The sequence below is a fragment of the Globicephala melas genome, chromosome 14, assembly GCF_963455315.2.
Source record: "Globicephala melas chromosome 14, mGloMel1.2, whole genome shotgun sequence".
NCBI classification, from domain to species: domain Eukaryota; kingdom Metazoa; phylum Chordata; class Mammalia; order Artiodactyla; family Delphinidae; genus Globicephala; species Globicephala melas.
The window spans coordinates 57,280,406-57,307,676 of NC_083327.1; the positions used below are offsets into that span (position 1 = coordinate 57,280,406).

Sequence of the window (27,271 nt, forward strand, 5' to 3'; positions counted from 1 at the left end):
GAAATAAGCAACCCCCCCAGGCAGTAGTCTCATCAGAAGGAGGCTGACGAGTGGGTGGGCTGCCCCCCACCCTTACTTGTCTATCCATTCAGAAGCTGCCATTTCTCCATTCAATAAGATATAAAGTAGGGGGACACAGGTTGATACCTGGGAGGGATAATTCCCACGAATGCTGTACTTCAGACGGAAGCAGAAAGTTTGCTATTAGTATATGCACATTTTCTTCTGTTTTATTTGCTCAGAGTACCAAATTGAAAGGAAAAAAATTCCAGAGAAAACATTCCCATCTCAGCACCCTGGAACTAGATGAATATGCCCAAACCTGGAAACTGGGTTGGAACATGCTCACGTGGACTTGGCCCCCAGCTATGGATCTGAGGGGGGAGTTCCGCCAGCATCCAAGGAGACTGTGAGTCACACCTAGGGGAATCCACTTACTTGCAGATGGACACTGAATCTAGAGTTCTCTCTTGTTCCAAAGGTTAATTTAAAAGCCTGCATGAAGGGTTCATCCTCAAGATTCAGAATGAGACTAAACTTTTAAAAACACGTACTTCATGAACCGAACAGTTTCCAAATTGTTTGATACCCTCGGTAGACTGCAAAAGTATTCTGCCTCTATTATATATTTTAAAAAGAACCAAAAGTCATAGGAACCAGTTGATATTAAAACAAAATTAGAAGTAAATGAAAAAGGAGATAACTGGGATAATAAAGAACTACAAGGAAACAAAATTACAATAGAATGTCTAGGGTCTGCATGTATGTGTTTTCCCCCAAATTCCTGTGTTGAAATCCTAATCCCCAAGGTTTCAGGAGGTGGGGCCTTTGGGAGGTGATTAGGTCATGCAAAGGCACAATGAAGGAATTTCTTTTGAAACTGATAAAATACCTGAATGTGAAGGTTACAGGTGTTTACTGAGATACAAGCTCAATCAATTCAACGACAGTATTACATCCTGAGTAAAACTTTCAATTACTGCCATGTAATTAGACCAAAATGTTTGTGATCCTCAGTCTTTACCACACACATTCAGCTGTTGCTTTACTTGTAATGTTCAAGTATTCATTTTGGACTGTGATGGATTCCAAGCCAAATGTTCCTCCTTCTCTAGTTCATCAGGGATTCACTGCAAAATCCCCTTCTCCATCTTGACGTAAATTCTATCAATCAGTAAGTGAAATATTGCAGTCAAAAAGACCAGTCCAGGGAGGTCATCCTTTTCTAGAAACATGATTCATCTTAAACTTCAGTCTCACTATGACTCAGAAAAACCACCCCAGCCAGAGGCCACTGGCATAAGCAATGCTTATATTAGAAACACAGCATATTAAGCTGAGGGTTGGTGAGCATATCTGGACATGAGGGCACACGTGCCTTATGTGCCCACTGCATAATATTCTTGTTGCACATATAGTCTCGTGGTATATAAATCCCTGATGAATGCTTTGGGATTTAAAGGCAAGCCAGTTCTTCAGTTTCAATACCAAAATCCAAATGAGAGTTAATGGACCAAGATTGAAAAAGAAAGGGAAAAAAATCTACAAAAGATCAAGCAGAAATTACCCATTATTTACAAATATACGAAAAAAGACGACTTAAAATGTCTCCCCAGCAAGACCAATTGGCAAAAGACAATGGAGCAATGTCTATGGAATTTAAGAGGAAAAGAATATAAACAAAGAATGTCCAGAAAGTCAGTCTCAGGTATGAAAATGCCCAGAAAGACTACACATAGGTTCTGGGGGGAAAAAAACCAAACAACTTAATAGAGTACTCCAACCAAGATGAATCAAAAATGTAAAAACTTTATAATGGCCCAGCTTTATAAAGGTCTCTTGAGACTTAACTTATTTAGTTAGAATTCCAAACTTGGAAATGCACTTGGATATGTGTTCTTAGAAGTATTCAATAGCCTGGGGACAAATCTTTATACAGTTAAACTTTCTCAAGTATTTCTCCTTTGCTTCTGGGTTGTTGGGCTTCTTCCCATAATTCTAGAAAATGTGTTTCTTGAGCCCCATTCTTCACCCCAGAGTTCAGCTGGAATCCTTTGTTTGCCATATTTAATGATCATTTGAAAGACTACTTGACAAAGTTGGGGTCCAGCAATGCTAACAGTGGCTAAATGATTTCCTGCAGTTATGACACTGACTGGGAGAAACCCATAATGGGAAGTTTCTTCTCTCCAAACTCTGTCTCCTCTCCCCTCAACACATAATCAGAATTTCCTGGAAATAAGTGGGAACTATTTTCATTGCCAAGTAAACTGAAAACTTATTTTCAATATTTTAATTCATTTTTGATGACCTAACTCATTAAGTTTTTCTATGAAAGATAAATAAACATATTATCTGTCACTACCCCCACTGCACAGCATCTTCCACCAAAGTTCTGTGATATTCCTCTGCTCATTATGCCATAAAAAATTACTATTTATTGTGTATTTTTCTTTCTTTCAGTGTTACCTGTATCTTTATTAACATGAGCCTCATCCATGATTTACATAACAATCCATTATTCATTATTAGTGTGCACTTTTAAATATACACAAATATGCAAAGAAAAAATATTATAATTAGAAGTAAACTATTGATAGTTGTTATCCCTGGGTGGGATTTGAGATTATTTTTATCTTCTTCTTTTTTTTATTTTCCAAATGTTCACTAATGTTACTACATTGCCTTCATCACCAGAAAGAGATGTTTTAAAACCAATTTATACAATTTATATGTCATACGATCCCGATTATTTCTGAATATAAACAAAATATCTGGGCCCGAATACACAGAAATAATATTAAAAGCTATTATCTCTGGGTGATGGATTATGGGTAGTCTTTCCCTCTTGTGTATTTAAAAATGTTTTTCTATAATGATAAACTATTTTATTATAGAAAAGGCTATCCTTATAAAACTCAAGGGTACAGAATGGCTCTGAGGAACATGTAATCACCCATACCATAAAATATTTATTGTGTTTTATTTCTGTTTCACACTTAGAATTTAATAGACTGCAAGACCCTCTACAGAGAAGCCACCTGGTGCCCAACTAGCTATAATAAAACAGGCAGAAGCGGAGAGGTGACATATCAGGACTGTTTTGAGACGCTGCATATGTCACAAGAGAGCAAGCACTGCTTTAATTACTAGTCATTTGAATTTCCGATAGATATTATGGCAAAATTTAAATCTTGTTAATTTACTTTGGCAGCTTGACAAGGGGCTCATTTACAATCCTTTGAGGGAATTGCAAATGTCCCATGCTTCGATTTGGGGTGAGGTGGCATTATTCATACAAGAGCATGTGGTGGAATTAAGGGTTGAACATTACTCAGAATATATTTTTAACCCATCAGAAGCCTAAGTCATGATTTTTAATGTTTGGAAGAAATGGTACAGGAAAAAAAATCAGTTACAAGCTCATAAAAATTCAAACATGGTCCAACACTGATATTTATAACTTTTTAAATCTAAAATTTTATCATTGGAATATTTTCATAGAACTATAAGATAAATGCTAAGTTATACGGACCCCTCCCAAAAATCTTCCAAAATTCTTTTGACTAATATCTTGAGTAGTTTCTTAAAAAAAAAAACTGCACTTTTCCAATTTTAGAACTTAAACCCCACAAACACAGAAATTTTCCCTTTCTTCATGTTTACCTCCATCCAAGCCCCCCACTTCAATGCCATGAACATTTGGAATGCTAAATGAACTCTGTATCTCAGGAGTGGGGCAGAGGTGAGGCCCAGGCCAAGTTAAAGAAAAAAAATATGAAAAGATTCAAATGCAATTTGTGGATGCTTTGAGAACAGTGAAAACTTTTCATTCATAGAGGAGACTTAAAGCTTCCAGGTTTTGACTTAGAATCTTCTTCACACAGGCCAAATGTCAAAAGGGACTTGGGTTAACATTTATAAAGCAGAGGTGGAGGGGAAGATGGCGGAAGAGTAAGACGCGGAGATCACCCTCCTCCCCACAGATACACCAGAAATACATCTACACGTGGAACAACTCCTACAGAACACCTACTGAACGCTGGCAGAAGACCTCAGACCTCCCAAAAGGCAAGAAACTCCCCCACGTACCTGGGTAGGGCAAAAGAAAAAAAAAACAAGACAAAAGAATACGGACGGTACCTGCACCAGCGGGAGGGAGCTGTGAAGGAGGAAAGGTGTCCACACACTAGGAAGCCTCTTCGCGGGCGGAGACTGCGGGTGGCGGAGGAGGGAGCTTCGGGGTCGCGGAGGAGAGCACAGCAACAGGGGTGCGGAGGGCAAAGCGGAGAGATTCCTGCAAAGAGGATCAAGGCCGACCGGCACTCACCAGCCCGAGAGGCTTGTCTGCTCACCCGCTGGGGCGGGCGGGGCTGGGAGCTGAGGCTCGGGCTTCGGTGGGAGCGCCGGGAGAGGACTGGGGTTGGCGGCGTGAACACACCCTGAAGGGGTTAGTGCACCACAGCTAGCCGGGAGGGAGTCGGGGAAAAGTCTGGACCTGCCAAAGAGGCAAGAGACTTTTTCTTTCCTCTTTGTTTCCTGGTGCACGAGGAGAGGGGATTAAGAGTTCTGCTTAAAGGAGCTCCAGAGACGGGCGCAAGCCGCGGCCAAAAGCGCGGACCCCAGAGACGGGCGTGAGACGCCAGGGCTGCTGCTGCCGCCACCAAGAAGCCTGTGCGCGAGCACAGGTCACTGTCCACACCCCGCTTCTGGGGAGCCTGTGCAGCCCGCCACTGCCAGGGTCCCGGGATCCAGGGTCAACTTCCACGGGAGAACGCACGGCGCCCCTCACGCTGGTGCAACGTCATGACGGCCTCTGCCGCAGGCCCGCCCCGCACTCCATGCCCCTCCCTCCCCCCCCCCCCCCCCCCCCGCCCCAGGCCTGAGTGAACCACAGTCCCTGAAGCAGCTGCTCCTTTAACCCCGTCCTGTCTGAGCGAAAAACAGACGCCCTCCTGCGACCTACACGCAGAGGCGGGGCCAAATCCAAAGCTGAGCCCCTGAGAGCTGTGAGAACAAAGAAGAGAAAGGGAAATCTCTCCCAGCAGCCTCTGAAGCAGCGGATTAAAGCTCCACAATCAACTTGATGTACCCTGCATCTGTGGAATACATGAATAGACAAAGAATCATCCCAAATTGAGGAGGTGGGCTTTGAGAGCAAGATTTATGATTTTTTCCCCCTTTTCCTCTTTTTGTGAGTGTGTATGTGTATGCTTCTGTGTGAGATTTTGTCTGTATAGCTTTGCTTCCACCATTTGTCCTAGGGTTCTATCCGTCCGTTTTTTTGTTTTTTTAAATTTTTTTCTTAATAATTTTTATTTTAATAACTTTATTATATTTTATCTTTATTTTATTTTACTATATCTTCTTTCTTTCTTTTTTGCCTTCCTTCCCTCCTTCCTTCCTTCCTCCCTCCCTCCCTCCTTTCTTTCTTTCTCTTTCTATCTTTCTTTCTTTCTTTCCTTCTACTTCTACTAATTCTTTGTTTCTACTTTTTCTCTCTTTTATTCTGAGCCGTGTGGATGAAAGGCTTTTAGTGCTGCAGCCAGGAGTCAGTGCTGTGCCTCTGAGGTGGGTGAGTCAAGTTCAGGACACTGGTCCACAAGAGACCTCCCAGCTCCACATAATATCAAACGGGGAAAATCGCCGAGAGATCTCCATCTCAACACCAGCACCCAGCTTCACTCAACGACCAGCAAGCTACAGTGCTGGACACCCTATGCCAAACAACTAGCAAGACAGGAACATAACCCCACTCATTAGCAGAGAGGCTGCCTAAAATCATAATAAGTCCACAGACACCCCAAAACACACCACCAGACGTGGACCTGCCCACCAGAAAGACAAGATCCAGACTCATCCACCAAAACACAGGCACTAGTCCCCTCCACCAGGAAGCCTACACAACACACTGAACCAACAGCCACTGGGGACAGACACCAAAAACAACGGGAACTACAAACCTGCAGCCTGCAAAAAGGAGACCCCAAACACAGTAAGGTAAGCAAAATGAGAAGACAGAAAAACCCACAGAAGATGAAGGAGCAAGATAAAAACCCACCAGACCTAACAAATGAAGAGGAAATAGGCAGTCTACCTGAAAAAGAATTCAGAATAATGATAGTAAAGATAATCCAAAATCTTGGAAATAGAATAGAAAAAAATGCAAGAAACATTTAAAAAGGACCTAAAAGAACTAAAGATGAAACAAGCAACGATGAACAACACAATAAGTGAAATTAAAAATATTCTAGATGGGATCAATAGCAGAATAACTGAGGCAGAAGAACGGATAAGTGACCTGGAAGATAAAATAGTGGAAATAACTACTGCAGAGCAGAATAAAGAAAAAAGAATGAAGAGAACTGAGGACAGTCTCAGAGACCTCTGGGACAACATTAAACGCACCAACATTCAAATTATAGGGGTTCCAGAAGAAGAAGAGAAAAAGAAAGAAAATATTTGAGAAAATATTTGAAGAGATTATAGTTGAAAACTTCCCTAATATGGAAAGGAAATAGTTAATCAAGTCCAGGAAGCACAGAGAGTCCCATACAGCATAAATCCAAGGAGAAACACGCCAAGACACATATTAATCAAACTATCAAAAATTAAATACAAAGAAAACATATTAAAAGCAGCAAGGAGAAAAACAACAAATAACACACAAGGGAATCCCCATAAGGTTAACAGCTGATCTTTCAGCAGAAACTCTGCAAGCCAGAAGGGACTGGCAGGACATATTTAAAGTGATGAAGGAGAAAAACCTGCAACCAAGATGACTCTACCCAGCAAGGATCTCATTCAGATTTGATGGAGAAATTAAAACCTTTACAGACAAGCAAAAGCTGAGAGAGTTCAGCACCACCAAACCAGCTTTACAACAAATGCTAAAGGAACTTCTCTAGGCAAGAAACACAAGAGAAGGAAAAGACCTACAATAACAAACCCAAAACAATTAAGAAAATTAGAATAGGAACATACATATCGATAATTACCTTAAATGTAAATGGACTAAATGCTCCCACCAAAAGACACAGAATGGCTGAATGGATACAAAAACAAGACCCATATATAGGCTGTCTACAAGAGACACAGTTCAGACCTAGGGACACATACAGACTGAAAGTAAGGAGATGGAAAAAGATATTCCATGCAAATGGAAACCAAAAGAAAGCTGGAGTAGCAATTCTCATATCAGACAAAATACACTTTAAAATAAAGACTAATAGAAGAGATAAAGAAGGACACTACATAATGATCAAGGAATCGATCCAAGAAGAAGATATAACAATTGTAAATATTTATGCACCCAACATAGGAGCACCTCAATACATAAGGCAAATACTAACAGCCATAAAAGGGGAAATTGACAGTAACAGATTCATGGTAGGGGACTTTAACATCCCACTTTCACCCATGGACAGATCATCCGAAATGAAAATAAATAAGAAAACACAAGCTTTAAATGATACATTAAACAAGATGGACTTAATTGATATTTATAGGACATTCCATCCAAAAACAACAGAATACACATTTTTCTCAAGTGCTCATGGAACATTCTCGAGGATAGATCATATCTTGGGTCACAAATCAAGCCTTGGCAAGTTTAAGAAAATTGAAATCATATCAAGTATCTTTTCTTACCACAACACTATGAGATTAGATATCAATTACAGGTAAAGATCTGTAAAAAATACAAACACATGGAGGCTAAACAATACACTACTTAATAAGGAAGTGATCACTGAAGAAATCAAAGAGGAAATCAAAAAATACCTAGAAACAAATGACAATGGAGACACGACAACCCAAAACCTATGGGATGCAGCAAAAGTAGTTCTAAGAGGGAAGTTTATAGCAATACAATCCTATATTAAGAAAGAACAAAAATCTCAAATAAACAACCTAACCTTACACCTAAAGCAATTAGAGAAAGAAGAACAAAAAAACTCAAAAGTTAGCAGAAGGAAAGAAATCATAAAGATCAGATCAGAAATAAATGAAAAAGAAATGAAGGAAACAATAGCAAAGATCAATAAAACTAAAACCTGGCTCTTTGAGAAGATAAACAAAATTGATAAACCATTAGCCAGACTCATCAAGAAAAAAAGGGAGAAGACTCAAATCAATAGAATTAGAAATGAAAAAGGAGAAGTAACAACTGACACTGCAGAAATACAAAAGATCACAAGAGATTACTACAAGCAACTCTATGCCAATAAAATGGACAACATTGGAAGAAATGGACAAATTCTTAGAAAGGCACAACCTGCCAAGACTGAATCAGGAAGAAAGAGAAAATATGAACAGACCAATCACAAGCACTGAAATTGAAACTCTGATTAAAAATCTTCCAACAAACAAAAGCCCAGGACCAGATGACTTCACAGGCAAATTCTATCAAACATTTAGAGAAGAGCTAACACCTATCCTTCTCAAACTCTTCCAAAATATAGCAGAGGGAGGAACACTCCCAAACTCATTCTACGAGGCCACCATCACCTTCATACCAAAACCAGACAAGGAGGTCACAAAGAAATAAAACTACAGGCCAATATCACTGAGGAACATAGATGCAAAAATCGTAAACAAAATACTAACAAACAGAATCCAACAGAACATTAAAAGGATCATACACCATGATCAAGTGGGGTATATTCCAGGAATGCAAGGATTCTTCAATATACGCAAATCAATCAACTTGATACACCATATTAACAAACTGAAGGAGAAAAACCATATGATCATCTCAATAGATACAGAGAAAGCTTTCGACAAAATTCAACACCCATTTATGATAAAAACCCTGCAGAAAGTAGGCATAGAGGGAACTTCCCTCAACATAATAAAGGCCATATATGACAAACCCAAAGGCAACATTGTCCTCAATGGTGAAAAACTGAAAGCATTTCCACTAAGATCAGGAAAAAGACAAGGTTGCCCACTCTCACCACTCTTATTCAACATCGTTTTGGAAGTTTTAGCTACAGCAATCAGAGAAGAAAGGGAAATAAAAGGAATCCAAAATGGAAAAGAAGAAGTAAAACTGTCACTGTTTGCAGATGACATGATGTTATACATAGAGAATCCTAAAGATGCTACCAGAAAACTACTAGATCTAATCAATGAATTTGGTAAAGTAGCAGGATACAAAATTAATGCACAGAAATCTCTGGCATTCCTATATACTAATGATGAAAAATCTGAAAGGGAAATTAAGAAAACACGCCCATTTACCATTGCAGCAAAAAGAATAAAATATCTAGGAATAAACCTACCTAAGGAGACAGAAGACCTGTATGCAGAAAATTATAAGACACTGATGAAAGAAATTAAAGATGATACAAATAGATGGAGAGATATACCATGTTCTTGGATTGGAAGAATCAACATTGTGAAAATGACTATACTACCCAAAGCAATCTACAGATTCAATACAATCCCTATCAAACTACCACTGGCATTTTTCACAGAACTAGAAAAAAATTTTCACAATTTGTATGGAAACACAAAAGACCCCGAATAGCCAAAGCAATCTTGAGAACAAAAAACGGAGCTGGAAGAATCAGGCTCCCTGACTTCAGACTATACTATAAAGCTACAGTAATCAAGACAGTATGGTACTGGCACAAAACCAGAAAGATAGATCAATGGAACAGGATAGAAAGCCCAGAGATAAGCCCATGCACATATGGTCACCTTATCTTTGATAAAGGAGGCAGGAATATACAGTGGAGAAAGGACAGCCTCTTCAATAAGTGGTGCTGGGAAAACTGGACAGGTACATGTAAAAGTATGAGATTAGATCACTACCTAACACCATACCCAAAAAGAAGCTCAAAATGGATTAAAGACCTAAATGTAAGGCCAGAAACTATCAAACTCTTAGAGGAAAACATAGGCAGAACACTCTATGACATAAATCACAGCAAGATCCTTTTTGACCCACCTCCTAGAGAAATGGAAATAAAACCAAAAATAAACAAATGAGACCTAATGAAACTCCAAAGCTTTTGCACAGCAAAGGGAACCATAAACAAGACCAGAAAACAACCCTCAGAATGGGAGAAAATATTTGCAAATGAAGCAACTGACAAAGGATTAATCTCCAAAATTTATAATCAGCTCATGCAGCTCAATAACAAAAAACCCAATCCAAAAATAGGCAGAAGACCTAAATAGACATTTCTCCAAGGAAGATATACAGACTGCCAACAAACACATGAAAGAATGCTCAACATCATTAATCATTAGAGAAATGCAAATCAAAACTACAATGAGATATCATCTCACACCGGTCAGAATGGCCATCATCAAAAAATCTACAAACAATAAATGCTGGAGAGGGTGTGGAGAAAAGGGAACACTCTTACACTGCTGGTGGGAATGTGAATTGGTACAGTTACTATGGAGAACAGTATGGAGGTTCCTTAAAAAACTACAAATAGAACTACCATATGACCCAGCAATCCCACTACTGGGCGTATACCCTGAGAAAACCATAATTCAAAAAGAGTCATGTACCACAATGTTCATTGCAGCTCTACTTACAATAGCCCAGAGATGGAAACAACCTACGTGTCCATCATTGGGTGAATGGATAAAGAAGATGTGGCACATATATACAATGGAATGTTACTCAGCCATAAAAAGAAACGAAATTGAGCTATTTGTAATGAGGTGGATAGACCTAGAGTCTGTCATACAGAGTGAAGTCAGAAAGAGTAAGACAAATACCGTATGCTAACACATATATATGGAATTTAAGGGAAAAAAATGTCATGAAGAACCTAGACGTAAGACAGGAATAAAGACACAGACCTACTAGAGAATGGACTTGAGGATATGGGGAGGGGGAAGGGTAAGTTGTGACAAAGCGAGAGAGAGGCATGGACATATATACACTACGAAACGTAAGGTAGATAGCTAGTGGGAAGCAGCCACATAGCACAGAGAGATCAGCTCGGTGCTTTGTGACCGCCTGGAGGGGTAGGGAGGGTGGGAGGGAGGGAGACGCAAGAGGGAAGAGATATGGGAACATATGTATATGTCTAACTGATTCACTTTGTTATAAAGCAGAAACTAACACACCATTGTAAAGCAATTATACTGCAATAAAGATGTAAAAGAAAAATATTTATAAAGCATGTTTATTCATCTCAAGGGGAAAACTTTCAAAGCAAAAGACGATTTAGATATTTTTCTTTTTCAAAATGCAAATTCATCTTTTTCCTGGCTTTTTCGTCCATGGATGGTCAGTACTTGATTCTTTTCTTAAAAATCAATAAAGCACAAGTTCATAGGATGATAAAAGTAGGCAATACATTTAGAATGATCGTATTTCTACCTTTAAGTTTTTGGATCACAAGAAAATCAACCCATTAAACCTAAGATCAGAAGAAGAATTAGCTCAGTACCTAAATATATGTTGGAACAAGATATTAGCTCTCTGATGAGAGTGTTTTCAACTTGATCATCATTCTCTCTGATTTCCAGGCACCTCTTGATGTAGTAAACTGTGTGCACACGCTGTACATTATTCAAAATCGACGACCTGCATACGGGAATAAATATGGATTGGTGCATTACTTTTGTTCATTTCTTCTTCTGAGTCTCTTATCTCAGTGGACTTTCATCTAACCTAGGAAGACAAAGCTAAGAAAGTATCGACCTTTAGCTTCTTAATAAGTAACTGAAAAGCAAAGACAAATGCAATTAAATAATACATTTTCATTATTTAGACATCAGTATTCTCATGCGATCAACTTGAAATATGCAAAGTTTAACTTCAATCTGCCAGCTTTGAAATTTGTTGTAGGTTTTGAAGAATGCCTTTTACTTTATTTTATTTTACTTTGGTATTTGGGGTCCTTGATTTAACAGCAGTTACCCAATTGCCACCTCGTTTCTTTGATGCTGTAAATGCCCTGGTCTGAAGACTCAGCCCTCTTTTCTCTAACTCCTGAGACTTGCAAAGTCCTTGCCATCAGGCATCTTTTCATCTTCTCTCTGAACATCAGTCTCAATTGGAGAGTTCAACACTGTGTAATACAAAAGAGTCAATTAGTTGTTATTGGTATAGACACTTAATGCTTCAGCAACCCAGACCCGTGAAATGATTTCCCCAATATCCCCCAGCGGCTGCAGATCGAGGGATTGAACACAGCCTCTCTAATGGGGACAGCAACGCTATTTCCTCTTTGATGTAGATCTGTGATAAAAACAAAAACAGAAACAAAACAAGTCTTATGCAGAAATAGAAAAAAAAGCCCCTACACAAATGTAAAGAGAGCTCTAATAAAATTAAGGGCTACCATTTATTAAGCTGGCATTGCTCTAACCCCTTTGATAGATTGAATGGATGCATTGTAATCCACATAGCAACCTTCTAAGAGAGGATCTATTCTTATCTCCATTCCACACATGAGGAGAGCAAGGCACTGAACACACTGTTCAGTTGCACACAGCTAAAAAGGCAGCATCAAGAGCCTGGACTCCAAACCAGATCTGGCCCAGACCCCATCCTCTTAACCACTGAGTACATGACCTTCCCATGACTGGCCTTATACAAACATTTTTTTTTAATGTTAAGTCATACATTGTCAATGTTTCCCGAATCCCAAATGAAAACACATACCTGGTTAAGTGACTTTTTTTAATTTCTGGATTTGCTTGAATAAAAATGAGTTTACTTATATTTTTAAAAGCCATAAAAACTAAGTTGCTCAGTTACATGATTAATGAATCACCTTAACTTGAAATGAATCAAGTAACATGAAAAGTTAAATGTCTGGTTGCCAGAGTCCAATGAAGGCATAAATTTGTAAATTAAAATGTATGTCAGCAATATAGCCCTAAATTTTGTTCACGGTTGGCCTTCTTTCCTTTTTTTGAAAAAAAAATAGGTCAAGCATGTTATCAGCGGGCATGTCTAAGTTTAAAGCATCTCAGTGCATTTGCCCCCTTTCTATTAGACCCAATTAAGTGCTAACCTCTTCATTGTCCATCATTTTCTTTGCCCTTGGCTCAGTCACTTAATGGCTCTGATCCTTAGTACCTGTAGGGTTGTGGAACAGCTCTGAGATAATGTGTGTAAAGGGCTCAGACTGTACCTGCATAACAAATCTCAGTTATTATCAATGTTGTCATTTTCATGATTAATAATGCTTCTCTCTAGATGATATGTGGAATTTTTCTGCTCTGTTTGCCTCCCTTCTTACTTCTCCTGGCATCTGCACCTCCCACTCCCTTCACCTGAGGGATTCTCCCCAGCTCTGCAGGGTTTGGAGGGGCTGTCAGTCACAATGCCCACTCATTCTGGCTACAAGGGTGGGCTATGATTCATAGTGATCCAGTTGAAGGCTTACCTGGAATTCCCAAATGGGAGCTGAAGCCAAGTTCTTCTTTTACTTTGAATTAAAAGCTCTAAGGATGTAACTACAAAGCTGTCTAGGGTCACATTCATGTGACATACCTGTAAAGGAGCCAGAGAGACTCTGAAGCCAATTCATGGGCAGCTAAGCTAAGGGAAAATATACCTGAGTCCAGTTTAACCCTCAACCTTCCAGGTACAATAATCAATACTGCCCTATTTATATTCAGTTTTCAGAAACTTGCAATTGAAAAACTCCTGGCCGAATATATTCATGCCTTCACTCATTCTTTCTTGCATGTATTCGTCAGATGTTTATTAGATGTCTACCACATGTTGGATTTAAACGGAAAATCATATATCCTGTTCGTTTTTTTTATATTTATATATTTATTTATATGTATATAAATATTTTAAATTAATTAATTAAAATATTTTAAATAAATATTTTGTTTATATTTATATATTTATAAGAACCTGAGCAGTTGGACAGTTTTCAGAGGAAAATTACAATTCTGGGTCTGTTTGAATTTTTTTAAGGTCTTAGGCTTTAGGGATGGTTTATGGCTTTCTGAAGCAGGGCTCTGAGCCTCAGTTCCATGTTGAAAGTAGGACCCTAAAGGCCAGGCTACCCTATCTCTCCTTTTTTAAAAATCTGAGTCCAAAAGTAATATATATTATTTTTTAGAATACAGAAAGTACAGGAAAACACAAATAAGAAAATAAAAACCATCTATAGACTAACCACCAAGAAGTAACCTCTGTTAATATACTGGTATATCTGTTTCCAGTAAGGAAATGTTTGCTTATTTTGTGAACAAATTCATGGGTCGGTACGTTGGAATTATTTTGACCCATCAAGATATTCTATTCATTTTCTTCCCTCTTCTGTCACAATGAAATTAGATGGCTGTTTAGGGTATAATAAAAACGCTTCAACTTGATAATCAGGGCAGCAGTTAGCTGTGCCTTCCCATTAGGGGACCAAGTCCTGCCTAACTGACAACCGTCCGCGGTCAGTTGGCTGTCTTCAGCAGGAGATAATTAGAAAAGCTGCCTGCAGCCGCCACTCGGGCGGCGAAGCATGAACTGGATGACACATGTGAAAATTTTTCCATCCTGGGAGGCCAAAGAGGAGGCAGCAGAAACCTGGAACATCTAAGTTTTGAGGCTTAATGAGAGCTCCAGCATCCTCTCTCCACATACAGAGAACACCAGTGGACCCGTTAGTCTGCCCATAAATGAGCTCCATAGAAACTGAGCCATTAGTTTCCTCACAGGATTTAAGGTCACCCAGTCCTGGCTGATGTTTTGACAAACTGTACAACTCACTGCAGGAAAAAAAGTGAACTTTCCCCTCCAGCTTAGGGATGAGTGGAATCTGTGACACCACATTCACCCAGATCCTCCTCAGAAGAGGCCTTGCTTCTCCAGAAGCATCAAGGGTGGATATGACCAGCCCGTTGCAGGTTTGGACTAATTCGCAGACAGAGTGCACAACTTCCCCTTTCACATGGCATCCTTAGTCCTCAAGTGCTCATCCCAGTGAGGTATTCCTGATAGTGAAATGAGCAGGCTCTACAGGTAGGTCCCTGGGTTCAAATTCCTGAAGCTGCTACTAATTTGATCCACTTTCTCTTTTGTTAATATTAAAAGAGCTCATACTATAAAGCTTTTATTATAGTACCTGGCACATAATAAGTGCTCAAGCAATGTTAACTGTTCTCACTATTTATCCAGCAACTATCACCATGGTAGTTACATGTTTAGAAGTATATATTACGAAGAATTTGATGTTTTTAAAACAAAGTACAAAATTAAAATGACCAGAAAGATATAGGATTTTCTCCTTAGGTAGTTGAAGAACTATTCTTACGATCCTATTGATAATATTCATTTCCTTAAAGAAATTACAGCTAAAGTTCTGTCTGAATTATCACAAATTCTGAAGTGATGGTATCTTAATTATTGATTCTGAACCTCTTTCTTAATGCTTATCTTTCACACTCATATAATGTTATTATGAAGTCTTGACTCTGGTAATGGTAGTATCTTCTTTCAGACTAACCCTCCTACCAACTACGTTATATATATATATATATGTATATATATATATATATATATATATATATATATATATTCACACACACACACACACACACACACATATATATATATATTACATATTCTAGACAAAATGTAAAGAGCAAACATTTAAAGTCACTGGAGAGTGACCCAAAGGAGGCAGAATTGGGAAGGCATTCAACGCTTAAAAGAGGCAACTAAAGTAAGACCCACGTTATTCTTTTTTTTCTGGTGGGCACACTCTGATCCTGGGCATGGAAGATAAGCTCCAGTAGAGAGCCTTAATATTACTAGCCTGAGTATTTGTGGACTACCATAGTAGCTAGAAATTCTAAGAAATCTCAGAAGGGAGTCACAATAGTGGGAGCCCCCAAATCTGTGCATTAACTACCCCCAAGTTCTCTGTTAACCTTTGAACTGTACTTGTGCAGGGTAAGATTCTAAGGACTCAGGAGGGAAGTGATAGCTGGAAAGCTGAAAGACCTGTGCATAGATTTCAGTGGCCACTCACCACAGGGGATACAGAGTTTGAAGTTCAAGACCCATCAAATTAGAAGGATTTGGTAAATGTCTTTGGCGTCAATTAAAACTCCAGAATGGCCATGCCCTAAGGACAAAGATTTCTTCTCAATTTCTAAAGTGAAAGAACCTAGATGCAAAAGCCACATATTTTATGATTCTATTTATATGAATGGTTAGAGAAGGTAAGTTTATAAACACAGAAAGCAGATCAGTGGTTGCCTAGGGCTGGGGGAGAGAGTGGGGATTAACTGCAAGCAGGCATAAGGGAGTTTTTGGAGTGATGGAAATGTTCTAAAACTGAGCTGTGGATAAACAAAATGGGGTATATATACACAATGCAATATTATTTAGCCTCAAAAAAAAGGAAAGTCTGACACATGCTACAACATAGATGAAACTTGAAGGCATTAGTATATTAAGTGAAACAAGCCAGTCACAAAAGGACAAATACTATATGATTCAACTTATATAGGTACCTAGTGTAGTCAAATTCACAGAGACAGAAAGTAGAATGGTGGTTTTCGTGGCTGGAAAGAACAGGGAATGGGTAGTTATTGTTTAACAGGCATAGAGTTTCAGTTTAGCAAAATACAAAGGAGTTCTGGAGATGGCTGCAGTAATAGTTGCCCAACAGTGTGAATTACTTAATGCCAATGAACTATACATTTAAAAATAGTTATGGTAATTTTATTTTATCTGTATTTTACAATTTAAAAACACTGTATTGTGATTATAGTTGCACAACTCTATAAATTTACCAAAAATCATTGAATTATATACTCACAATGGGTGAATGTTATGGTATGTAAACTGTGCTCCAACTAAGCTATTAAAAAGACCCTGAAAGAAAAATAAAGACCTTATCCCCAGGCTGAGAGATTTGCCTTAGGAATAATGACAAAACTAAAACAAACCTACTCTGAGAAAGACTAGAACCAAGATTTCCCAGGCTCAAGGTGACCTTCCTGCAGTACAACTACCTGTTAGAACAAAATTACACACTCTTCAGAGGAAGATAACAGAATTCCCCACTGTCTATAATTTATTATTACTGTAGCAAGTATGTATGCAATTCAATCTCACTACATGTGGGAAAAATAGAAAAATGTGACTCATAGTCAAGAAAAAAAATTAGTTAACAAAAACAGGCCAGGAGATGGTCCAGATGTTGGAATTAGAAGAAAGAGACTTTGAAATCACTAAAAATATTTAAGGACTCTACAGGAAAAGATTAGTAGGAGAGATGAGAAGACACAGAATTTTAGAAGCTATATAGAATTTGTAGAAAATTTGAGAAAGAAAAGAATCAAATGAAAATATTAGAACTAAAAAATATAATATCTGAAATAAAATATTCAGTGGATCGCTCTAAAAGAAGATTGGCCATAACAGAGAAAATAATTGATGAATTTGAATGCAGCTCAATAGAAGTCATCCAAACAGAAGTGCAGAAAAAGAACATATTTTTTAAAAATAAACAGAACATGAATTATCTGTGGAATAGCATAAAGCAGCCTAAGACACATGTCATTGCAGTCCCGGAAGGAAAGAAGAGAAAGCACTGGGCAGACAATATAGTTAAAGAAATAAGGACCAAAATTTTTCTAAAGTTGATCTCAACCCACAGATCCAGGAAGCTCAGTGAAACCCAAGCAGGATTAAAAACAAATAAAACCACACCTGGTAACCTCAAAGGAAACTTCTAAAAACAAAAGATGAAAGAAAAACCTTTAAAGCAACCAGAGTTTAACAAGACTCATCCCATAAAGGGAACAAGAACAACAATTAGGGCTTTTATCAAAAAGAATAGAATTCAGAAGACAATGGAACCACATCTTTAAAAAACTGAAAAAAAAACCAAAACTGTCAAACATTCTATACCTAGCAAAAACATCTTTCAAAAATGGAGGTGAGTCTATACTACAAAGCTACAGTAATCAAGACAGTATGGTACTGGCACAAAAACAGAAATATAGATCAATGGAACAGGATAGAAAGCCCAGAGATAAGCCCATGCACATATGGTCACCTTATCTTTGATAAAGGAGGCAGGAATATACAGTGGAGAAAGGACAGCCTCTTCAATAAGTGGTGCTGGGAAAACTGGACAGGTACATGTAAAAGTATGAGATTAGATCACTACCTAACACCATACACAAAAAGAAGCTCAAAATGGATTAAAGACCTAAATGTAAGGCCAGACACTATCAAACTCTTAGAGGAAAACATAGGCAGAACACTCTATGACATAAATCACAGCAAGATCCTTTTTGACCCACCTCATAGAGAAATGGAAATAAAAACAAAAATAAACAAATGGGACCTAATGAAACTCCAAAGCTTTTCCACAGCAAAGGAAGCCATAAACAAGACCAGAAAACAACCCTCAGAATGGGAGAAAATATTTGCAAATGAAGCAACTGACAAAGGATTAATCTCCAAAATATACAAGCAGCTCAATATCAAATAAACAAACAACCCAATCCAAAAATGGGCAGAAGACCTAAATAGACATTTCTCCAAAGAAGATATACAGATTGCCAACAAACACATGAAAGGATGCTCAACATCACTAATCATTAGAGAAATGCAAATCAAAACTACAATGAGATATCATCTCACACCGGTCAGAATGGCCATCATCAAAAAATCTAGAAACAATAAATGCTGGAGAGGGTGTGGGACTGCTGGTGGGAATATAAATTGATACAGCCACTATGGAGAACAGTATGGAGGTTCCTTAAAAAACTAAAAATAGAACTACCATACGACCAGCAATTCCACTACTGGGCATATACCCTGAGAAAACCTAATTCAAAAAGATTCATGTACCAAAATGTTCATTGCAGCTCTATTTACAATAGCCAGGACATGGAAGCAACCTAAGTGTCCACTGACAGATGAATGGATAAAGAAGATGTGGCACATATATACAATGGAATATTACTCAGCCATAAAAAGAAACAAAATTGAGTTATTTGTAGTGAGGTGGATAGACCTAGAGTCTGTCATACAGAGTGAAGTAAGTCAGAGAGAGAAAAACGAATATCATATGCTAAGACATATATATGGAATCTAAAAAAAAAAAAAAGTTTCTGAAGAACTTAGGAGCAGGACAGAAATAAAGACACAGACGTAGAGAATGGACTTGAGGACACGGGGCAGGGGAAGGGTAAGCTGAGACGAAGTGAGAGAGAGGCATGGACATATATACACTACCAAATGTAAAATAGATAGCTAGTGGGAAGCAGTCGCATAGCACGGGGAGGTCAGCTCGGTGGTTTGTGTCCACCTAGAGGGGTGGGATATGGAGGCAGGGAGGGAGACACAAGAGGGAGGGGATATGGGGATATATGTATATGTATAGCTGATTCAGTTTGTTATACAGCAGAAACAAACACACCATTGTAAAGCAATTACACTCCAATAAATATGTTAAAAAGAAAAAAAGTCGGGCAAGATTAAGAGAAAATTTTCATACTTTTCCATTTTACAATGTGATTTGGAGATTCATCCCCACCAGTGCATAGAGGTGTTTACATTCCCTTTTTTATTCATCTTTTTTTTTTTTTTTAGAAAATTTTCAAAAGATCTCCATTGGCCCAGATTGGTTGGTATTCTACCTTGTATTCTGTAAGTTATTTTACATTCTAAATAAAATTATCTTTCTACTGTTCTGCATCTTTCATGTGCTCACAAGGCACTGTTCAGGATCCCCTGCACTCCACTCCAGTTACAACTTTATTCTCTATCTCCTTGTCTACAGTACTAGCATTATAATGTTTGTGAATCTTCTCCAATAAGATGAAAATGCAACTCTTACATTGTCTGCCCAGTCCAAGACTTCCCCTGATCAGAGAGCTGCCTACATTTAGGTGAGCCTCTTATATTCACAGAGAACTCAATCATTCAACAAATATTTATTAAGCACATTCCATCTGCAGGGAGTGTTACAAGAGCTAGAAATCAGCAGTGAACAAGACAGAAAATAGCCTATTCTAATCCGGTTTTGGAGATAGACAGTCAGGAAGCAAGCAATAAATGCATGTTCTTATATATGGCAAAAATAAAATGGAATAATTGGATAGGGCGTACAAAAGTAAAAGGTACTTTATATTAGATGCCTATAGAAAGTGTCTCTGAGGTGCCGTTATAACTGACACTTGGAAGGTGAAAGAAAACCAGACACATGGGTACCCGGAGTAGAATATTCCAGGCACAGGAAACCATTGGACAAGGGAATGACTGGCCTAGCTCAGTAACAGAGAGAGTCAGAATGGCCAGAGATGGGGAGAGAACTGTGAGGTCTACGAGATCCCCTCCCAATAATGTGGAGCTAAGACCTACGAGAAACTAAGACTAGGGGTCCTATGAGCAAAATCATTAACTGCCCAACCTTTTGTGTTCTCCTAGACCTATCTTAGAATTGTCAGGTCACCAGAAAGCGTAGTCCCAGAATCACTTTATGTCAGTTTCTCAGTAATGGACATTCACCAGGTTTACAAACAATTATAAGACACACTATTTCGCTTCGGTTTTTTCTGTCCTGTCATGTCCTGTCCAACATAGTAACATCTCCGGAGGTAGAAATAAAAAAGCAAGCATAGAAATTAATTCTATGACACCAGATAATGGTGTTAGGGAATTAAATATTGTTATCGATGATTAAGTAACATCAGAAGAAGCCAGAAACACTGTATAAGCCCCCTTCAGCCCTGGGATAGAGAGAAGAGAGAGAAAGGATCCTCCAGGGAACCAGCATCAGATCCTGCAAGAATATTAGGGCCTTAACTCAGGAAAGGGTGTTGTTTAGAGGACTAGAGGGAAAGAGGACAAACTGGGTCACTCCCTGTTTCCCTTGGGTCAGTCTTTCCACTGGAGAAGAGAAATGAGTGTCAAGCATTTTTGTTGGAAGCATTTTTGCTGAAGACGTTAAAGCTGACTCTGGGTCTCAAACAACTAAATTAGCTGGAGAAGATAGAATGCTCTTTTCGTATTTTTATTTGTTGTTAAGTATTAACCAGCAAGCAAATTTTAAAACCAGAAATTATTGACCCCATAATTCTATCTTTTTAATAAAATTTAATTCAATAAAAATTTTAATTTTTTCAATCTCCATTTCCAGTCTTTTTTCTTAGACTCACTTATAGGTAACATTGTAGTAATGGTTTTATAGGTACAATCTCATGATTTTTAGTGCTGGGGGGTATTTTGAAAGGAGGAAATTGGCTCCATTTCTGGTCATCTGAGAAGAAGTAGGCTGGATGGTCTGGGTGGAACACAACTCTGGTTTTTCAATTTTCACAACAGAATGACAACTTTGCCTTCTGTGCATCTGGTCTCTAAGCATGTGGTTCTCACTTTTATCAGTAACATAAACTGCATGTAGAATAAGCACTTGTCAGAGAAATTGACTGTCATCCAAAAGCTCTTATATCCAATAGGACAGAATCGAATGGACAAGCACACCACCTAGTTCTTTTAGATTTACCAAGCTCTATCTTGGTATTGTTAGATCAATAGAAAGTACAGGTCCAGAATCACACTATCTCAGCTCTTCATTTCACACTGTATTCTTTATAAAGGGTTGATACTGGAAGATTTCATGCAAGAAGTACCTTTGTCCCCTTTTCACTGTGAACTAGATTTACCTATGAAAAAAGACGCACACTGTAAATCAATTGTGAGTTTTCGTTCCAGAAAAATGTTGCTTTCTGCGGAGCTTTCTCATATGCTTCCCTTTTCTAAAAATTAAACCATAAAACGAGGATGATGTGACCCAATGCACCTCGTGGTTTGGCTCAGCTGCTTGGAAAGTCAGCCACGTTTGTGACCCAGTAGAGCAAACATTTCACCTCAGATTATCTGTTAACACCTCTTCCTGCTCTTTATAAACAGTTTTAGTTTTCATCATTAATTTTGCGCTGTGCTAACTTTTACAAGTCATATCGAATCTTCTATAAGATATTTAATACGTACCAAAGGAGTGGTACCTACTCAAAGTCTAAAGGAATAGTTCAGGGAGTCAGGACAATTCTGTGGACCAAAGGCGCCAAGCTTTCAGTGACCTCATTGCAACTCTATGACTAGAGAAAGGAGGACATTCCTGCAGGAGTATTGCTTAAACAAATACAGTGAAAAAATATTCTCTGTAGCAGTGAATACATGCCTGACCACAGTGAAGGACTGGTGGGGGGAAATATTGAAGCAGGAAGCTGGAAGGGCATCAGGGTCGATCTGTAGAATGCTTTGAACATCAAGTTTATGAGTTTAATTTCCCGTAAGTAATTTTTGAGCAGGAAGGAGACTGATGAAATTACCTTGACGATTTTGACCAAGATGGCACCATTAATAGATCTACATCCCTCTGGAGGATAGGTTGTTTGTTTTATGGGATGTTGAGAGTTTATTTTTAGATATTAAATTTTACATCCCAGTAGGATATCTTGGTGGAAATGCCCAATAAACTCTGAGATAGGCATCTGAACTTGCTATCAATGTCAGAAAGACAGATTTAGGAATTATCTGTATAGAGGAGCATTAGAGAAGCAGTGAGAAGAGATGAGTGCTCTGGGCGCATTCTCCTTCAATAACCATTTTAAATAACCCCAGAGAGCTACCACATCCAAAAAGAAGACTAGACTCTGCTCAATTAGAGGGCAGGTGGTGACAATAGGGCACTCGAATGCCCTCAAAATGACGCCTCCTCTCAGTCCAACAGATAGGCTAAATTTAGAACAGTCTTTAGTTGCTTCATTACTAGGATTAAAGAGTTCATGAACAATTTTTTTTTTTGCAAGGGGGTAATAAATAATGAAGCTGAGATGCTGAATGAAGAAGAAAATGTATGCTGTCTATAAACTGAGAAAACAAATTCTTTAGAGAATAACAAAAAAGCAATACTGCCAACTCAGCTGGGGGAAAATGAATAGGAGGCAGTGCCTCAAGGTTGGTCAGTGACACCCTTAAATTGCAAATATTACCTAATGTCAAGGGAAATAAGCTCACACTCTGAGAAGCCACAGCCTGCTGTTAAAATCACTTGAGAGAATAGGAGCAAAGAGAAAAATAAAGGTAACACTGGCACCTTTATAGCAAATGTAAGACCTTTGGGAAGTGGGACTCAGGCATTATAAATGAGCAATGTAAGTTAAATTCAAAAATAGCCTGGTTCTAATTGTATATTGTCAGAACTGGTTAGCCTGAAGTTGGCCATGTGTAAAAGAGAATGTTGCAGAATGGGAAGCTCAGTGTGACCTACGGGGAGGTGAGCATTAGCGTGTGGAGATGAGGCTATAGGAGATGAAACTGGAGAATTAAGGGACACAATGACAGGTCAAAGAGTTTGGCCGCCACCCTGAAGGTAATGGGATTTATCAGAAATTTGTAAGGAAGGGGAACAACAGATTCCCATTTATGTTGGAAAAGGGGACTCCAGTGCAGGTGCATACAACTGCCTGGAGTGGGCCAGAGACCAGCAGAGGGAGGCCAGCTAGAGGTCTTGCAATAAGCACTGCTGAGGACTTGCCCTAGGAAACCACTGGGAAACAAGCGTGGTGTGGGAAGAAGGGGTAAGTGACCATTATCCTTTTAGTAGAGTCATGGCTTTAGAAAGCCATTCTCTAAGTCATCTTTTTAATCACCATCCCTCTTATCCTACATGCTTCTTTACAGATCAGTCTTCCAGGCAATACAACTTTCTTGGAAGTGAGGAGAAAGGGCATATAGAAGCAATAACACCTCACTTAGCAAAATATACTATAGAATCTTCAGGGTTATTGTAGAGCTCAAGAAAGGATGCTGATGCATGAAGTGTTGTCCTCAATTTCCTCTTCCTTTTGAGAGTTTTTCTTTTGATTCTCATGTTCCCAATACATGGATCCCAAAGGATGTGGAGTCTACCTTCAAGCTCTGATTATACCAGACAAAGCTCTTCCCAGGTTTCCTCTTAGCACTGCCAAGAAATGCTATGACGATGGAGATCCAAAATGGAAATCTGGAGAGAGACACCAGATCTTCTAAGCTCAGCCCCTGGAGCAAGCCTTCAGGTCAGATCACAAGTGTATTGGAAACTTTAGCACTTGAATGCATACAGACCTGAGTTAAGCTCAAATCCTAACTCTCCTAAATATTCTTATGACCTTAGCCAGGTCCTCAAATGCTCTAAATCAGTAATATATGACTCAAAGGGCAGTTGAGACAACTTAGAGATAGATACCATTTAAAAAGCAACTGACACTACACGGGCATGTGTATAAGTTAGTAGTTTAATTTGGCTGCTGGCAAAAGAGATCCAACTCCAGTGGATTAAACACGCAAGGGTTTATTCTCCTACAGAAAAGAAGCCCAGGGGTAGGAAGTCCAAGGCTGGTATGACAGATCCAGAAGTCTTTAGGAGCCCAGACACCTCCTATTTTCAATCTCTTAAGTCAAGATGAAAGTCACATAGTCAAGATGGCTGCTGGGCACAGTGGAGGGGAATAATTCAACACTCCCTTCTGGGAGCCTGTCCAGAAGTAACTGTCACTTACATCTCCGACCAGAAATTAGTCACACAGCGATACCTAACTGCAAAGTAGACTGGAAAACCTAGTTTTTCAGCTGGGCACACTGCCCTGGGTTCTTTTACAAAAAAGGAAGAATTGGCATTTGATAGGTTCTGTCTGCTACAACTTTCATTAAATGTTAGTCCCCTTCACTTTCAATATAAAAACATTCAATGTAGAATTTAATATCACATCCTTAATTTTTACTGATCAGTGACACACTAAATGGTCAAAGAATATTTCTGCATCTTTCAAGAAATTCTTAATATATCATCCAAAGTGTTCACTGTTCCTTGACTTAGGCAATAAACTAGTGCCAGATCAAAAATCCATTTCTTCTGATTGAAGAGATTTTCTGGTTTGTTTTTCTTTTTATCAGATAAGAGCTACATTTTGTATTTTCTTATATTTTGCTTTGGCTTACCATTGTGCACTTCCTTTTAACACAAACCTTAGTCTAAATTCCAGATACAATCATCTCCAATTACTTTCTTAATTGATTCTCGAACTTTTACTCTTATTTGAATAATTCTTAGAGAATTTGCATGTCGGATTCTTTTGAAAGTTTAAGGAGGCTGAGGTAACAAATCTGAAGATTTGGCACTTGTTCAGAGTTCCTTTGAAGTGTTCTTCAGCTCCAGCGCTTAAATAATTAATAGATAGTTGAAAACTTGGTTTCCAAGGCACTTTATGAAGAGAATTACCATTAAACTAATGCCAATAATGTCTTAAGATCTGGGAGTACAATTGTTTTCATTCATTTCAAATCTGATGTTACTGAGTAGGCAACAAACTATAGTGAAATCCATTTTAAGGAACATTAAAGCCTCATACAGTTTTCCAGAACTAGAACTCTGGTGATGGCCAAATACTTTTAAGGAACTAAGTCTAAGATGACAAGAAACAAGAATTGCTACATGACAGCACTGAATAAAATGGACATTTCAGAGAGGAAAGAAGATCACAAGAGAAATGGAAAAATTCATAAGATAAAAAGCAGAATGTGCCGTATGATGCTACTTAGAGGGCAAAATGCTGAAAAGTTAACAAATGAAGATTATTCAATGGCCCTGGCTTTAAAATAACAAAACACAAAAAAGTACGATTCATCTGCTTAGGACAACTGGAGACATTTCTTTTTTTCTCAGCTGCCCACTGTAAGAGAGCATATATTAAGAGATGAAGGAATAAGCTGAGACCAAAAAAAAAAAAATGAGTTCTGATAATCTTCAACTAGAAAGAAAGCGGATTTTAAAAAATGAATCCGCTGTCCTTTCTCCTCACCTCACATGTCTCACCTGATTTCCCATGATGCACTCTAACTCCCTATCCTCTCCAAATTGACCTGTTTCCTCCCAGAGCCCCAGCCAAGCTGTGCACCTCTTTAATGTGCCCTATACATCCCTGTCTTCATGTCTTTCCTCAACATCTTCCTCCTCAGGAAAGTCTCACGTAGCTATATCTTAACCACCCTTTCGGGACCAGCTAAAAACCTATGTTTTCTGACAGTTTCTGCCCTCATTATAATCTTTTCTCTAAATTCTCCTGCACTTGGGTCTGCCATAGAACACAGCCTGTGTACGGACTAATAGTTTTGAGGTTCTTTTACATACGCTGGTCTTTTTTAGAGGGGAGGCCACACATGGTATGGAAACCACATCCCATGTTCTGATGACGTAACTGTGCCTGACGCAAAGCTGAGCACAGATAGTGCTACTATAGAGAGGGCAATGCAGAATTCAGTGCTTTCTGGATGCATTTTCTCCTTCTCTCTCTGCATGCAATTATTAACTCTCCCAGTAACAGTCTACCATTAGCACCTGATCATCTTTTGACTTCCTTGGTCTCCTCCTTGAGAACCAAAGCATCAGGGAGAGAGAAGTGAGTTGAGGGGTTTAAATTTCAAAGACTGAACTGGCTTTGTTCTAAAGTACTTTGCCTTTGACACCCCCGAAGGATCCTCTGTCTCATCCTATAGGATTCTAACAGCCACACTGCCACCGTATTTGGTATTTGCCAGGAAGTCCAGGGATCACTGTATTTTATGGCCTTTTTTCCTTTATATCATTCCACAAATATTTATTGAGCACCCACTATATCTTCAAGGAATCATCCTATATACTAGAGATACAGCACTGATTAATACAGTTAAGCCCCTGCAGTGGGGTAAATAGTGGCCCTCCGAAAGATATGTCCATCTGGAACCTATAAATTCAATCTTATTAGGGAAAGGAACCTTTGCAAAGGTAATTAGGTGAAGGCTTTTGAGATAAGATCATCCTGGATTAGGATGGGTCCTAAATCCCACGATAAGTCTTTAGAAGGGAAGGGGAAACAGAGACACAGACACAGAGAAGCACAGGGGAGCAGGCCATGTGAACACGGAGGCAGAGATTGAGGTGATGTGCCTAGGAGCCACGCAATGCCAGGACTGCCAGCAGTCACCAGAAGCTGGGAGAGGCAAGCAGGCACTCTCCACCAGAGCCCTCAGAGGGAACTCAGCACTGCTGACACCTCGGGCTCAGCCCTCTGGCCTCAGAACTCTGTGAGAACACATTTCTGTTGTTGTAAACCACCAGGTCCGTTATCATTTGTTTCAGCAGTCCTAGACAACGAATGCATCCTCTCATGGTACTTATCATTACAGCGAAAAGACAAAATAAACTAACAAGGAAGTGCAATACAGTGAAAGGTAAGTCCATAAAGAGAACAAAGCAGGACAAAGTGAAAGATGTCACCA

The 27,271-nt window shown here is 38.8% G+C and overlaps 2 protein-coding genes across 2 annotated transcripts in view; one reads left to right on the forward strand and one right to left on the reverse strand.

Moving 5' to 3' along the window:
- SMLR1 (small leucine rich protein 1) overlaps nt 1–27,271 on the forward strand; it is a 193,897-nt gene that overhangs the window by 130,256 nt on the left and 36,370 nt on the right.
- EPB41L2 (erythrocyte membrane protein band 4.1 like 2) overlaps nt 11,209–27,271 on the reverse strand; it is a 319,453-nt gene continuing 303,390 nt past the window's right edge. Inside the window, exon 26 of the mRNA XM_030853462.3 lies at nt 11,209–12,047. The gene's annotated coding sequence lies outside the window, so the exon portion shown is untranslated. The remainder of the gene's footprint in view (nt 12,048–27,271) is intronic.